A 7,008-nucleotide genomic window follows, 5' to 3' on the forward strand; every position below is an offset into this window, starting at 1 on the left:
TGGCGAGGAAGGAAAGGGTGCTTACATATGACTCCAGCTCCAAATTAATGCAGAGACAGCAAGCAATGTGAAGACTGAAAGCTTACTTCCACTATACATTGGCTGAGCACTCTGCAAGAGACTCGTCCTAACAATTCCCACCACTCCATGTCCTCTATTCTGAGATCACCAATAGTCTATAGGGTACAAACTGCAGTGGCGGCTGGTGCTCAAAATTTTTTTTGGGGGGGCACAAACTGAAAAATTCTGAAACCCCCCTCATCAATTGCAGCCATACTGAACCATCAAACGCAGCCACTGTGCCATCAAATGCAGCCGCTGTGCCCATCAATTGCTGCCACTGTACCATCAAACACAGCCACTGCGCCCATCAATTTTCCGCCACTGTGCCATCAAACGCAGCCACTGTGCCATCAAACGCAGCCACTGTGCCCATCATACGCAGCCACTGTGCCCATCATACGCAGCCACTGTGCCCATCAAACGCAGCCACTGTGCCCATCAAAAGCAGCCACTGTGCCCATCAAACGCAGCCACTGTGCCATATCAAATGCTCCCACTGTGCCATCAAATGCTGCCACTGTGCCCCATGAAATACAGCTACTGTGCCCATCTTATGCAGCCACTGTGCCAATCTTTTACAGCCATTGTGCCCCATCATATGCAGCGTCACTGTGCCCCATCAAATGCAGCCTCACTGTGCCCCATCAAATGCAGCATCAAATGCAGCCTCACTGTACCCCATCAAATGCAGCCTTACTGTGCCCCATCTAATGCAGCCTCACTGTGCCCCATCTAATTCAGCCTCACTGTGCCCCATCTAATTCAGCCTCACTGTGCCCCATCTAATGCAGCCTCACTGTGCTCCATCTAATGCAGCCTCACTGTGCCCCATCTAATGCAGCCTCACTGTGCTCCATCGAATGCAGCCTCACTGTGCTCCATCGAATGCAGCCTCACTGTGCCCCATCTAATGCAGCCTCACTGTGCCCGATCTAATGCAGCCTCACTTTGCCCCATCAAATGCAGCACTGAGCCTCACTTACTTACCTTACAGGCAGCTTCACTCGAGCCATGCATTTCCATGGAGCTGCGGACGTCACTTCCGGTTTCCCTGGAACAGGGAAACCGGAATTAACCTCTTTGCTTGAACAACACAGTTCCCGCCCGTAGTAATACTGCGGGCGAAGGCTGCTCAGCGCTTTATATTGGTCAAAAGCCTGCAAATGAAGTGCCTTGTCTGCAATCTCGTGATTGCATTGACGTGGCGCTTCCCATAGTGCACTGTGTCCGGTGCCCGAGCACAGTGCACTTAAAGAACATTTTTTTCAATTTTTTTTTTTAAAGGGACCTTTTTACATTTTTTTTTGTGACTGCTGGGTGGGGGTGCCACTGGTACAAAGTGGGCCAGACAGGCTTACAATACCTATTTTTTGTAGGTTATTTAATGCTACTAAAATGGTCGGCAATTAATGAAGGGGTAGCAGTGAGGCCTTGTTCACGTAGGCTTCAGTTCCTAGAAGAGCAGTATATTCAGCAAGCTAATGCAAAGCATTCTCAAAGCTTTCATTGTGTTTTCTGTGGCTTTCATGAAGCCTTTAAAGCAGCCATTCTCAACCCCTTTACCCCAGAGAAACCCTTCAAATAATTTCCATGCAAGGAGCCTCTGTTGAAATTCATGGGAAGAATGCCCCTTACATTGGTGATCATTGGGAAGAATGTTCCTTACATTGGTGGTCAGTGAGAAGAATGCTCCTTACATTGGTGGTCAGTGGGAAGAATGTTCCTTACATTGGTGGTCAGTGGAAAGAATGTTCCTTACATTGGTGGTCAGTGAGAAGAATGCTCCTTACATTGGTGGTCAGTGGGAAGAATGTTCCTTACATTGGTGGTCAGTGGGAAGAATGCTCCTTACATTGGTGATCAGTGGGAAGAATGTTCCTTACATTGGTGATTAGTGGGAAGAATGTTTCTTACATTGGTGATCAGTGGGAAGAATGCTCCTTACATTGGTGATCAGTGAGAAGAAAGTTCCTTACATTGGTGATCAGTGAGAAGAATGTTCCTTACATTGGTGATCAGTGAGAAGAATGTCCCTTACATTGGTGATCAGTGAGAAGAATGTTCCTTACATTGGTGATCAGTGAGAAGAATGTCCCTTACATTGGTGATCAGTGAGAAGAATGTCCCTTACATTGGTGATCAGTGAGAAGAATGCTCCTTACATTGGTGATCAGTGGGAAGAATGCTCCTTACATTGGTGATCAGTGAGAAGAATGTCCCTTACATTGGCGATCAGTGGGAAGAATGTTCCTTACATTGGTGATCAGTGGGAAGAATGTTCCTTACATTGATGATCAGTGAGAAGAATGTTCCTTACATTGGTGATCAGTGAGAAGAAAGTTCCTTACATTGGTGATCAGTGGGAAGAATGTTCCTTACATTGGTGATCAGTGAGAAGAATGTTCCTTACATTGGTGGTCAGTGGGAAGAATGTTCCTTACATTGGTGATCAGTGGGAAGAATGTTCCTTACATTGGTGATCAGTGAGAAGAATGTTCCTTACATTGGTGATCAGTGGGAAGAATGTTCCTTACATTGGTGATCAGTGGGAAGAATGTTCCTTACATTGGTGATCGGTGAGAAGAATGTTCCTTACATTGGGGGTCAGTGGGAATAATGTTCCTTACATTGATGATCAGTGAGAAGAATGTTCCTTACATTGGTGATCAGTGGGAAGAATGTTCCTTACATTGGTGATCAGTGAGAAGAATGTTCCTTACATTGGTGATCGGTGAGAAGAATGTTCCTTACATTGGGGGTCAGTGGGAATAATGTTCCTTACATTGATGATCAGTGAGAAGAATGTTCCTTACATTGGTGATCAGTGGGAAGAATGTTCCTTACATTGGTGATCAGTGGGAAGAATGTTCCTTACATTGGTGATCGGTGAGAAGAATGTTCCTTACATTGGGGGTCAGTGGGAATAATGTTCCTTACATTGGTGATCAGTGGGAAGAATGTTCCTTACATTGGTGATCGGTGAGAAGAATGTTCCTTACATTGGGGGTCAGTGGGAATAATGTTCCTTACATTGATGATCAGTGAGAAGAATGTTCCTTACATTGGTGATCAGTGGGAAGAATGTTCCTTACATTGGTGATCAGTGAGAAGAATGTTCCTTACATTGGTGATCAGTGGGAAGAATGTTCCTTACATTGGTGATCAGTGGGAAGAATGTTCCTTACATTGGTGATTAGTGAGAAGAATGTTCCTTACATTGATTATCAGTGGGAAGAATGTTCCTTACATTGGTGATCAGTGAGAAGAATGTTCCTTACATTGATGATCAGTGGGAAGAATGTTCCTTACATTGGTGATCAGTGGGAAGAATGTCCCTTACATTGGTGATCAGTGAGAAGAATGTTCCTTACATTGGAGGCCAGTGGAAATGTATGATAATTTGTAATGAAGGTATAGTGTAGGTGGACCTTGTTTTGGTCCAATGCTGCTACCTCACTGATCACGGCAAAAAAGAATGCTCAGCAGGAGGATGTCCATGGACGTCCTTCCAGAACCATGCTCCCCATGTGCTCTGTAAACCATGTGTGCTTCATAGACAGCTGATCACGGATTTGGGTAAAGAGGCAATCACAGCTGATCACATGTAAACAAACTTGCCAGTTATCGGCATTCCTTTCCTCATGCGCTGTCACAGCATGAGGAGAGGAGAGCAAATTGAGTCCACGCTATAGCCGAAAGACGGCTACAGCGTGGACTCAATTTGCCAGGAGGGCTTCCATAGGCGTCCTCCCGTGCTCGAGCGGCCTGCGTGCCTCCCGCAGGGCGCGCACAGCGCGCTCTGTGATCAGCGAGCCAATGACAGCTGATCATGTGATGTAAACAGAGCAGGTAATCGACTATTTTTTCTCCTCTGATCACCGGCGGCTGTGAGAGGGACATCAGTCCCGATCTTGGAGAGCCTCTGCAGAGGCTTCTGTGCCCACCAGCATCACCTACCAGTGCCCACCAGTGCCACCTACCAGTGCCCACAGTACCACCCATGAGTGCCCACAGTGTCACCTATTAGTGCCCACAGTGCCACCTATAAATGTCACCAATCAGTGCCTCATCACCAGTGCTGCCTTTCAATACCACCTACCAGTGCCACCTACCAGTGCCCATCAGTGCCACCAACTAGTGCTGATCAGTGCCACCTATCAGTGCCCATCAGTGACATCTATCAGTGCCACCCATCTGTGCCACTCATCAGTGCCACCCAACAGTGCCACCCATCAGGGCCCATCAGTGCCGTCTTATCAGTGCCCATCAGTGCCATCTTATCAGTGCCCATCAGTGCTGTCTTATCAGTGCCTATCAGTGTTGCCTTATCTGTGCCTATCAGTGCAGCCTCATCAGCGAATATCAATGAAGGAGGAAAATTACCCGTTTGCAAAACTTTATAACAAACTAAGTAACACGTTTGTTTTTTTTGATTTTTTCAAAAAATTATGTCTTTTTTTGTTTGTTTAGCAAAAAATAAAAACCCAAGTGGTGATTAAATACCACCAAAAGAAAGCTCTATTTGTGTGAAAAAAATGATAAAAACTTCATTTGAGTACAGCATCGCATGACCGCGCAATTGTCATTCAAAGTGTGACAGCGCTGAAAGCTGAAAATTGGTCTGGGCAGGAGGGGGGTTTAAGTGCCCTGTAAGCAAGAGGTTAATGCAGGTTAAGGAAGCCTACTATCACACGCCGGTATACAGTATATGTGTTGCTTTACAAAAACTGCGCCTGTGCTTTAATGCACCACAGCGCACGGATGTGCAAACTTTAAACGTAGTGCTCATGGCGTTGCGAACAATAGCGCAGCTGCGTTCTTGAGCCCATTCAAAACGAACAAGACCACATGAATGCTAAGCGCCTCAGCGCACGAACATGCGCACGCATTCATGAGCCCCGGGCCCGAGCATCGCTTGTAGCATAAGACAGGAATTAAAATCACTTTGTCACAGCTAAATGTGACAAGGGCGGTAAAAGACAACTCCAAATTTTAGCAGGGCGGCAGCTTAAGAAGCGAACGTGCAGATGTGGACGCTAGATAGGAGGCCCCTCCCACCAGTCGCCATGTTTTTATTTCAGCAGTCGCCGTGCCCTCGCCGCTGCTCCTTTTTCTGTCTGCTGGCTAATGACATTGTGACGTTTTTCGATGCTCTTGATTGTCTTTGATGCGGCCCGCCGAGGCCCGGGTCCATTGTTCTTGACCTCCGCCCGTGTCCTCGCTCCCGCTGCCTAAATTTGCTGTTGATCTTTCATTACCCTCCACTGATAAGGGCACTCCAAGCAGGCTGGCTCCGGATGGCAGCTGCACCCAGGGAGAAGGAAAATAGGATTTTGTGACGTTAGCGGCCCCTCCAGTGTCGTGCGGGAATGCCAGCGCTTGGGGGGGGGCCACGTGTCGCTTGTCAGCAATAAGCCCAATGGGTTGTGCGTAAAAACCACCTCGGACTTGCTGATTAATTTACAGCTGAATTTTTTTAAGATTTTTTTTTTTTTTTTGTTGAACAATTGTCTGACTGTACAATATATACCACTGTGTGCCAAAGTAGAATCAGCAGTCCTAACAAATGTACAATGTCATAAACAAGCCATACGAATAAAGTTTGATTGATTTAAAAACTGCACTATATACTTTAAGACGGCATTTGGAAAATATCTGACAATCTCACAAAAGTGAGTACACCCCTCACATTTCTGTAAATCTTTTCTTCTATCTTTTCATGTGACAACACTGAAGAAATGACACTTTGCTACAATGTAAAGTAGTGAGTGTACAGCTTGTATAACAGTGTAAATTTGCTGTCCCCTCAAAATAACTCAACACACAGCCATTAATGTCTAAACCGCTGGCAACAAAAGTCAGTACACCCCTAAGTGAAAATGTCCAAATTGGGCCCAATTAGCCATTTTCCCTCCCCAGTGTTATGTGACTCATTAGTGTTACAAGGTCTTAGGTGTGAATGGGGAGCAGGTGTGTTAAATTTGGTGTTATCGCTCTCACTCTCTCATACTGGTCACTGGAAGTTCAACATGGCACCTCATGGCAAAGAACTCTCTGAGGATCTGGAAAAAAAAGAATTGTTGCTCTACATAAAGATGGCCTAGGCTATAAGAAGATTGCCAAGACCCTGAAACTGATCTGCAGCACGGTGGCCAAGACCATACAGTGATATAACAGGACGGGTTCCACTCAGAACAGACCTCGCCATGGTCCACCAAAGAAGTTGAGGTCACGTGCTCAGCGTCATATGCAGAGGTTGTCTTTGGGAAATAGACATATGAGTGCTGCCAGCATTGCTGCAGAGGTTGTAGGGGTGGGGGGTCAGCCTGTCAGTGCTCAGTCCATACGCTGCACACTGCATCAAATTGGTCTGCATGGCTGTCGTCCCAGAAGGAAGCCTCTTCTAAAGATGATGCACAAGAAAGCCTGCAAACAGTTTGCTGAAGATAAGCAGACTAAGGACATGGATTACTGGAACCATGTCCTGTCGTCTGATGAGACCAAGATTAACATATTTGGTTCAGATGGTGACAAGCGTGTGTGGCGGCAACCAGGTGAGGAGGACAAAGACAAGTGTGTCTTGTCTACAGTCAAGCATGGTGGTGGGAGTGTCATGGTCTGGGGGCTGCATGAGTGAGATACTGTACAGTGATTTGGGTTATTTTTATCAAAGAAATGTAGCGGTATAAGTTTTGGTCAAAGTTTATGAAGAGAAATTACTTATTTGCAAAATTTTATAACAGAAGGGAGGGAACCATGAATGCCAACATGTACTGTGACATACTGAAGCAGAGCATGATCCCCTCCCTTCAGAGACTGGACCGCAGGGCAGTATTCCAACATGATAACCACCCCAAACACACCTCCAAGATGACCACTGCCTTGATAAAGAAGCTGAGGGTAAAGGTGATGGACTGGCCAAGCATGTCTCCAGACCTAAACCCT

Source organism: Aquarana catesbeiana, linkage group LG10 (assembly GCF_042186555.1).
Source record: "Aquarana catesbeiana isolate 2022-GZ linkage group LG10, ASM4218655v1, whole genome shotgun sequence".
Classification (NCBI taxonomy): domain Eukaryota; kingdom Metazoa; phylum Chordata; class Amphibia; order Anura; family Ranidae; genus Aquarana; species Aquarana catesbeiana.